At 45.8% G+C, this 7199-nt stretch overlaps 1 long non-coding RNA gene across 1 annotated transcript in view; it reads right to left on the bottom strand.

Annotated features, from left to right (window-relative positions):
* Window positions 1-7199, bottom strand: part of LOC139022573 (uncharacterized) — a 128233-nt gene that overhangs the window by 83540 nt on the left and 37494 nt on the right. The window contains exon 3 of the long non-coding RNA XR_011479573.1: window positions 968-1819. This is a non-coding gene — a long non-coding RNA (uncharacterized lncRNA). The remainder of the gene's footprint in view (window positions 1-967; window positions 1820-7199) is intronic.

Genomic DNA, 7199 nt, shown 5'->3' with positions numbered 1-7199 from the left:
CCTCGTCTCTTTGTCTCTCCTCCCCTCCCATCTTCTCTCGTCTCTACTCACCCGGTGTGAAGGGAGAAGGTGTATTATCGCTGTTGATGACTGTGTCGCCTCCCAGGTCCCGCTGACACAGACGTCTACTTCACCACACACACACACACACACACACACACACACACACACACACGCATGAAAACACACCAACGCATGAAAACACACCAACGCATGAAAACACACAAACGCATGAAAACACACCAACGCATGAAAACACACCAACACATGAAAACACACCAACGCATGAAAACACACCAGCGCATGAAAACACACCAGCGCATGAAAACACACCAACGCATGAAAACACACAGTCCCGGAGAGAGCGCCCACCTGCCAGTTCAAGTGAGGACACACACACACACACACTTCCTAAGGCATTGTGCCCAGGAACATTCCATTGGTTATTCAAAGCTGCCTCATTTAGATCAGACCAATCTGCTCGCTCAGTTCGACACATCGCCGCATGACAATTGGCAAGGATCCAGATCGCCAGGAGCAACTAGTCAAGGCTATGTTCCAACACCAACCAAACCTCTAATGTAGAATCCAGTTCTATATAGACTCCACTCCACTTTGATCTGGTCCAGTCATTTAGCGTGACAGCCAAATATACATAACACAGGAGATGCTGGAAATGATTCAGGGTACACAGCACAACAACCAAGTTAAAACTTGTGCAGCTCATGTCTAACCTCCTGCGTTTTGCCAACTTMATGTCAAACTTCAAATGCTGATTTTGGTACAAATATAGGATGGATCGGATCAAGTCAGCCTGTGCGCCAGAGTCAACCAACCGAGCACACGTAAAAACACAACGCAAAAAAAAAACATTTCTGCCATTCAACAGTACCTGATAACCTTCTAATCAACCACTAATGTCAACATACACCAACAACAGAAYACTGCAGTGTGATTGGGTACTTACTGGCTGGCGATGGGGTGCTGTATCCACTGATGGGCAGTCCGGAGAGGGTGGGAGGGGACAGCCCCCCCAGCATGTGGGGGAAGAAGTAGGAGTAGTGAGGCATGGGGAATCCCCCCACAGAGACAGTGTGGCCCCCTGCAGTCCCTGGCCCCCCCGGGGGTTGGCAGGGGTTACCCTTGCCTGCCATGTTCTGCTCGGCAGACCTTGAGCCGAGTCCAAAGAGTCTCCTGTAGGTATCCGTGGTGACGACGGTCTACATCCCCAACCTCACCCGCCGATGACGGCGTAATCCAATGAATTAAGAAGTGGTGGTGGTGGTGGGTGACGGTGGACGACAACGACGTGTGTGTATTTGTGTAGGTGTGTGAAATGGAGCTGGTAGGTTACGTCGATGTTCCCGGGTGGATGCTTCAGAGAAACTTTGAATCCAAGGGCATATAGGCTATTTTCTTCCAAAGGCTGGTCCTCTGCCTTGATATGAAGCGTGTCCTACTGAGATAGATAGAGGTAGAGTAGGCCACTAAGCTTTATATCTTGAATGAAACATCAATTACATAAATACTAAAGGGAGGTCGCTAGGCAGAATCATCTGGCACCAATGGACTCCAGATCCCTTGTTCAGGATTGGATAGACTTCTCAGGCCTTGGGGGGATTGGATGAGAACAGCTTTTCTCTCTCCAGTGACTCAGCAGAGCTCACACAACAACACGACGGAGGAGGAGGAGTGTTATGACGATGGCTGGTTTTAGTTGTCACTGTAACATGTCTTGCGCCCCAGGTCGGCCGCTATCGCCGCGGTGACTCACTTTCAGTCCCGGCAACACACCTGTGGCAGACTGGCGATCTTCTTCCTTCAGAAACAGAGACAGACAGACAGACAGCGAGAGAAAGAGACAAGAGTTAGATAGAGATTCACTCGCTGCTTCACATTCAGAGACAGAGAGACAGGGGTTCAAATGCATATTCAGTGGGGTGGCGTTGATTTTTGCCCGGGTTCATCTCTATGTAGACAGCGTGGGAAAACAGAGCCCGGGTCCTCTCTAGCGATCTTGTTAAAGCGAATGTTTTCAACTAGGAGCACGGCTCCCCCTTCTCTCCCCCCGCCTCCTGCTGTCTCCCCGGCCTCCCTCCTGCCCTTGCGGGGTGAATCATCATCAGAGATGCCGAGGCTCATTAATGGAGTCCATCTGAACCTCTCTCTCTCTCTCCGCGCCTCAAAATAAACAGGAGATGGTGATGAGCTTATGCAACCTGCCAAGCGAGACGGGAGGGAGGGAAGAGTAACCTAGTTCCGCCTTTCAATGCTGATGTTGTACAACATGCCTTATATAAATCTAAAACCTCTCGCTCTGCTACACACTGTAGCAACTAGCTATAATACATGTCTGTATCACCATCCACTACCACTGACAGCCTTGCTGCCATCTCCTTCACCCATCTGGCATTGACATGTCAAAGGAGGGAAGCGTTTACTGTTCTTTGGAGTCTGGATTGGAGCTGTCTGAAAGTTGAAAACATCGTTTGAGTGCCTTTTTCTCCCTCCCGGTCTGTCATGTCTGTCTGTAGCCATCTGAGAGGCATTTGTTCTGCCCTGGCCCCGGTAAGGGGGTGTTGGGTGCACAAGGGCCCATTTTTTACAGGGTCAGGGGCCTCGTTTTTAACTACCGGGACCTTTATAGATCTCCTGCAAAGTGCTGCTCCCTCCGCCGACAGGAGTGTGCGTGAGTGTGTKTGTGCGCGCATGCGTGTGTGTGATCTCCTGCAAAGTGTTGCACCAGCATCAGGCCCCCCTTTGTGAAGTCGGCCCCCCACACACACACACACACACACACACACACACACACAGGCAGGCACAGGGCTCTGGGCCCCCGTCGTAAAACAGCCAAACACCACTGGGGTTTCAGACATGTTTGTGTTTGACGGGTGAGGAGAGGAGGGGAGGAGGGGGATGAGGCCTTTTAGAGAGACTTGGTGAAGGTCTGGGATAAAAACAAGACTGCTGTGATAAGTGCACCAGAGCATTATTATCAAAACTCTAAAAAAACATGACGAAGAACCCTTATGGAACAGAAACATGACGAAGAACCTTATAGGAACAGAAACATGACGAAGAACCCTTATAGGAAACAAAACATTACGAAAAACCCTTATAGGAACAGAAACATGACGAAGAACCCTTACAGGAACAGAAACATGACGGAAAACCCTTACAGGAACAAAAACATGACGAAAAACCCTTACAGGAACAGAAACATGACAAAGAACCCTTATAGGAACAAAACCATGACGAAGAACCCTTATAGGAACAGAAACATGACGAAAAAACCCTTACATGAACAGAAACATGACGAAAAACCCTTACATGAACAGAAACATGACGAGAGAACCCTTTTATAGGAACGATAAAATGACGAAAGAACCCTTACAGGAACAGAAAACTGACGAATGAACCCTTACAGGAAACAGAAACATAGACGAAGAACCTTAAGGATATCGCAGTAAGATAGACAAGCAACACTTACAGAAACAATAATCCTGTACAGGAAGATTAGCCACAGAAACAGACCGAATGAACCATAACCCTATATAGAAACAGAACCGACAATAACCCGTGAGAAAGGGGAAACACTGTGACTATGCCAAAGAAAGGCTATAGGAACAAAAGCTCGAACATGAACGAGACCCTGGATATAGAACAAAACTTGACGAAGATACCCTTATAGGAACAGAACAGAAAACGCGAACAAGAACACAGTGTCATTCAGGACCCAGTATTACTTTCCAGCAGCTCCTGATTTAGGTATATACACGACTCTCATGCTCCAATTATTTATTCAAAAGTATCCATCCACCCATCCATCCATATACCAACCCACCCATTCATCCTTCTCTGAGGAAGGGAATACCATACATAAAAAATGGTGACATTCCCGCTTGCCGCTCACAGATCCCCACCTGGGAATTTGAGCTTCAGCGGGCTCTACCCTGAGCGTTAGCACAATGCACTGGGTAGAAACACGTTCAAAGGATACAGAGGGAGAGTGGATGGCGAGAGAGGGAAAGAGAGACAGCGGAGCGGAGGAGGAGGGCTAGATCAAAGCCGAGGAAGCGGATGAAGATACCTTGTTGTGCTCGCCGCTTTCAATCTCGCTCATACATTATTAAAAAACACCCTACTAAGTAGGTTAAACCCATAGGTCCCCTTTACATAGTCATGCACTCGTCATTTAATCATGGCATGTGTGATACCAGTGCATCAGAGTGTGTGTGTGTTGTGTGTGTGTGTGTGTGTGTGTGTGTGTGTGTGTGTGTGTGTGTGTGTTGTGTGTGGTGTTGTGTGTGTGTGGTGTGTGTGTGTGTGTGTGTGTGTGTGAGTGAGTGTATTTGTATCAGTGTTGTGAGAGAGAGAGAGAAAACAGAGACAGCTATATTGATAGAGGAAGAGAGAGAGAGAAACAGAGACAGCTATATGAGAGAGGGAGAGAGAAGAGAGAAACAGAGACAGCTATTATGAGAGAGGAGGAGAGGAGAAGAAACAGAGCAGCTATATTGAGAGAGACGAGAGGGAGAGAGAAACAGAGACAGCTATATTGAGAGAGGAGAGAGGGAGAGAGAAACAGAGACAGCTATATTAGACAGGAGAGAGAGAGAGAAAACAGACAACTATATTGAGACAGGAAAAAGAAGGCGTGCCACACAAGAGAGGCATAAGCCAGTGTATACATAAAAAGTGGGAGTTCATAAATATATGCATCTCTATAACATCTACAGTATGTAACCAACACTGGCTGCAATCAGTATGCATGAAACTGACAGTAGTAGGAAAAAGAGAAGAGAAGAAGAGGAGAAGAAGAGGAGAAAAGAGAAGGAAAAAAGAAGGAAGAAGAGAAGAAGAGGAGAAAAGAGAAGAGGAAAAGAGAAGAAGAGAAGAGAGGAGAAAAAGAAGGGAAAAGAGAAGAAGAGAAGAGAAGAGAGAGAAGAGAAAAGAGAGGGGAAAAAGAAGAAAAAGAAGGAAGAGGAGAGAAAAGGAAAAGAGAGAGAGAGAAAGAGAAGAGAAAGAGAGAGAAAAGAGAAGAGATAGAAAAAGAGAAGGGAAGAGGAGGAAGAGAAGAGGAGAAGAAAAAGAGAAGAGAAAGAAGAGAGAAAAGGAGAAGAGAGAAAAAAGAAAGGGAAGAAAATAAGAAAAGAGAAGAAAAGAGAACAGAGAAAAGAGAAGGGAAAAGAGGAGAGAAAAAAGAAGGGAAGAGGAGAAAGAAGAGGAGAGAAAAGAGAAAGAGAGAGAGAAAAGAAGACGGAAAAGAGAGGGAGAGAAAAGAGAAGGGAAGAGGAGAGAGAAGAGGAGAGAAAAGAGAGAGAGAAAAAGGAAGAGGAGAAGAGGAGAGGAAAGAGAAGAGAAAAGAGAGAAAAGGGAAGAGGAGAAGGGAGAGAAAGAGAAGAGAGAAGATGAGTGTGCTGTACATCCTTGACAAACTACTTGATCTTCCAGTATGAATATATTTGTGTGCATATATTACATGCTGCGACCAAACCCTTTGATCAGTATGTCAGTTACTTCACAGTCAATCACAGAGGAGAGACAACATAGAGCAGCGCGTGCAGAATAAAATGGAAAATGGAGTATAGGGGAGGCCTTAAGGACAAGACACACCATAACGAACATTGTGCGTGAGCATTAAATCACCCACTGGGTGTCGATGAATTGGTGGAGATTCAAGGATATTCCTGCTAATATGTAGAATTATCGGGAAATAAAAGGAAAATTAAATACTGGATGTACACATGTCGAATATGTATCTAACTCGCTCATATAACATGAATGTACATGTTCGACAACACACCATGAACAGGCATGTGTGTGTTGACCCAGACACCTGCGTGGGCAGGTACATACTCACACATACAGTGGGGTGACACAYTTGATAAAGATGAGCAAATATGTATYAAATAATTCAAATACTGAGCTATATTGTACGCTCAATAAAATTAGAAAATTAAATTATCTTATACAAACAATTGCTCAGAGTAAAGAGATTTTGCTTAACAAGTAATACAGTTTTTCTCAAAAAGGTAGTGGTCAAAATTAGTCACAGCCCTGTTTTCAATACCTCACCTTGCCGGGATAAGGGCACTGAGTTGGAGAACACATTGGGAGGGATCTCTAGGCCATYCCTCCAGACAAAATCCTTCTAGATTCTTGAAATCCTTTGTATGCGCTTATGGCCTGCCCTCTTCAATTCAATCCACAGGTTTTCAATGGGTATCAATTCTGGAGACTGAGATGGCCATTGCAAAATGTTGATTTTGTGACCCTTGAACAATTTCTTTGTGGATTTTGATGTGTATTTGGGGTTGTCGTCTTGCTGGAAGATCCACTTGCTGCCAAGTGTCAGCCTCGTGTCAGAGACAAAGAGGTATTTGGCTCAAACACCGGTACTGGTTAAAGTTATTGACCATAATAAAGGCCGCAGGACCAGCGGAAGCAAAATAGTCCCATAACATCAAAGATTGACCACCATATTTTACAGTAGGTACGGGGTTMTTTTCTGTTCATGCATTCTCAATTCGACACCAAACCCACCACTGGTGTGCGTGGCCAAAAGAGCTCTATTTTCTTGTCATCTGACCATAGTACCGGTTCCAATGCAAGTGCCAATGCTGTTTATCAAACTCCAGGCGTTTACATTTGTTGGGTGACATGACTTCAAATCCATTGAAAACCTTTGGTTTGAATTGAGAAGCCCATAGGTCCAGACGAAGGATCTGAAAGGATTCTGTTCGGGATGAATGGTCGAAGATCCCTCCCGACGTATTCTCCAACTCATAAAACATTTCAGAAAAAGGCTCAGTGTCGTTTTCCTCGCAAGGGGAGGTATTGAAAGGTATTTCAAATAGGGGTGTCGATCATTTTGACCCTTATCTTTCAGGGGGGGGGGAAAGTGTGATTTGTTTTTCGAGCGTACAATACAGCTGAGTATTGTACAGGACTCCTGCAGGTCTAGCAGGGCCCGCTGGATTCAGTCAGGAATGGGAATGAAGCTCTAGAGTCAAATTCGGGACAGGGCAGGATCGACATTCCACAGGAACTGGCAGCAGGCCTAAGATAGTTTACTTAATATAAATAACCCCCCCCCCTCCCATCGGCGCACTCTCGCGCCTCGCTCCAGTTGGAGCCAGTCACTACTTTCCTCAGATGCACACAGAGATATACACATGTCCATAAATTCATCCGAC

Source organism: Salvelinus sp. IW2-2015, unplaced genomic scaffold, assembly GCF_002910315.2.
Source record: "Salvelinus sp. IW2-2015 unplaced genomic scaffold, ASM291031v2 Un_scaffold16570, whole genome shotgun sequence".
NCBI classification, from domain to species: Eukaryota; Metazoa; Chordata; class Actinopteri; order Salmoniformes; family Salmonidae; genus Salvelinus; species Salvelinus sp. IW2-2015.
Note: the sequence above shows the minus strand (reverse complement) of the source record. Positions and strands in the feature narration are given on the sequence as shown.